Here is a 2,760-nt window from a genome sequence, read left to right as displayed (position 1 = left end):
GGAGTACTGAATTACATGCTTAGTTTCGTCATTGTAACCTGGCACTGGATTCGATGGTCCCAGAACGTTTGGACCATTAAATGATCCCAAAACAAAACATGTTTTTAAGTTTTTTTAATAACTGCTAAATAATTATTTTTTAATTTTAATTAAAAATTAACCCCATATATTTTATTTAATCATAAAAACTATTTTTTATTTTATAACTAATTATTTTATCATAAATCTATCATGTTTATTAACAATCAAGAACAAAAACAATAACAAATTAGATCTTCCATTGATCCTAATAAACTTTTTAGCTATTTCAATCGATTAAAAGATTATATTTGATCCGTAACGTTCGTCCAGGGTTGTGAAATCGTGTTTCTCTGAAAATCAATCGATTGGATTATCAAAATAATCGATTGAATTTCAGGTTTCCATAACTCAATCGATTGGACTACAGGTTGTTATCACAAAACAATCGATTGAAAATTGTAAGGCAGTATGGTTTTCGCAAAAATCAATCGATTGGTCATATTACCCAATCGATTGAACGATGACTAAAATGTGAGTTTTTTATAATTCAATCGATTGTTTATACTACCCAATCAATTGAATGCTTCAAAACAACCTGAAGTCTCACAATTCAATCGATTGGTTGTGATACCCAATCGATTAAATTCATCAAAACAATATGAATATGCCAAATTCAATCGATTGGAGTGTGATACTCAATCGATTGAAGTATACAATTAATAAGCAATTTCTGTTTATAAATGATAATGATTCTGAAACTCGCATTTTGTTTATGATTTAACATCCTCATCATCATCTTCAATATCCCAACTGAGATCCTCCCCTTAGTCTGTTGCAGTCAACCTCTTCCGCAAATCACCCCTACTTGTGGACCCACTAGCATCCCCCTTATTTTCATCATTGCTAACAATATCTTCAATTTCGTCCCATCCAATGTTTTCTTCCCTATGTGTGGAAGGCTGGCTTGAAACCACAGAAAAATCACTATCTTTGCAAGATCCTCCATTTTCATTATCTGTCTTCACTTCAGATGCCTCTTTCTCTTCATATTTCATATCTAGCTCACCATCGCCACCATCACTTACAGTTACAGCAACACTAGATGAAGATACCACATTCCTTTCATACTCCACCTCTGCCGGCTTATCATCACCATCAATTTTAAAATCAGAAGTAACACCCTTCCCATCACTTTCTATCTTCAAATCCTTCTCCCCAGGACTAATACTCTCAACAGTATTGTTACCTGTGGCAGCATATTCATATTGTTTTGATGAATTCAATCGATTAGGTATCACAACCAATCGATTGAATTGTGAGACCTCAAGTTATTTTGAAGCATTCAATTGATTGAGTAGTATAAACAATCGATTGAATTATAAAAAACCCACATTTTAGTCATCATTCAATCGATTGGGTAATATGACCAATCGATTGATTTTTGCGAAAACCATGCTCCCTTGGAATTTTAATCGATTGTTTTGATAATCCAATCGATTGATTTTCAGGGAAACATGATTTCACATCCTGGACGAACGTCACGGATCAAATATAATCTTTTAATTGATTGGAATAGCCAAAAAATTTATTAGGATCAATGGAAGATCTAATTCGTTATTGTTTTTGTTCTTGATTGTTAATAAACATGATAGATTTATGATTAAATAAAATACGGAAAAGCTCTGCATACAAGCCATTAGGGCTTGTATGCTTTACAAGTTCATTAAACAATAAAACCAAAATACGCGCTCCTCCACATACGTTGATTACACGCGCTATATAAGATCCCGCGTATATCTAACTACCAAATTTAAAATATTTGTTTCCTTCTTCGTTTTCGTTATTTTGAGATTTGGTTGTTCTTCTTCTCGCGCGTCTTCCCTCCTCCTTCTCCATCGTTCTTTTCCTCTCCTTTTCTCACTGGTATGTTCTTCGTTTACGTTACCTTTTTCTCTCTCTGCAACTCGAGCTTCGTTTTCTATTTTGATTTGTTGTTTTCTGAAATCAAAGTTTGAACTCGTTTTGAAGATAATGGATCATTCAACCTCAGATTGTCAGCTGAATCCAGGCGAAGTGGATTATGAATTTGAATCTAACGAAGTTCCTGAGGTTTGATTTACATAATGAATTTTCTTTCAGTAATTTGTATAGCATTGTGTAGTTGAAAAATTGCTGAATATTGACTGTGAAACTAACACGTTAACATGAATCTGTCGATTCAATGTATTAGTTGTGATTAATTACCTGGAATTTATAGCAGACGCTCGGGTATAGATCAGGTCTTTTTTTGGGTGTATTCTTGCTTGAAGTGTGGGTGTATCTACAGTACTGGTTTTGTTATTTTAATTGAGTTGTTGTTCAGGTGTATTATATCAGACATGATTGGGTGTGTTTTTAGTTTTTGACATGGTGTATTCTGCAGCCTGTGTATTTACAGTTTATGGCTTTAAAGGTCATTGTGTAGTTGAGTTGTTGCGGTTCGGGTGTATCATATTAGACATGATTGGGTGTATTTGAATCATATCTATGGGAGTATTCACAGTTCTGACACGGTCTATTGTGCAGCCTCTCTCGGTTGTTGATGACGAGCTTGTTCCGAAGGTCGGAATGACCTTTACCACCCTTGAAGATGCTGGAAAATTTTACAGGAACTACGCCAAGGCTGCAGGTTTCTCTACAAGAGTTCGGTGCACAAATAGGAAGGGAAACGAGATTAAGAATCAACTGATTACATGTAGC

The sequence above is a fragment of the Arachis ipaensis genome, chromosome B08, assembly GCF_000816755.2.
Source record: "Arachis ipaensis cultivar K30076 chromosome B08, Araip1.1, whole genome shotgun sequence".
Classification (NCBI taxonomy): domain Eukaryota; kingdom Viridiplantae; phylum Streptophyta; class Magnoliopsida; order Fabales; family Fabaceae; genus Arachis; species Arachis ipaensis.
The sequence above is the reverse complement of the archived record's forward strand: the minus strand, read 5'-3'. Positions refer to the sequence as shown.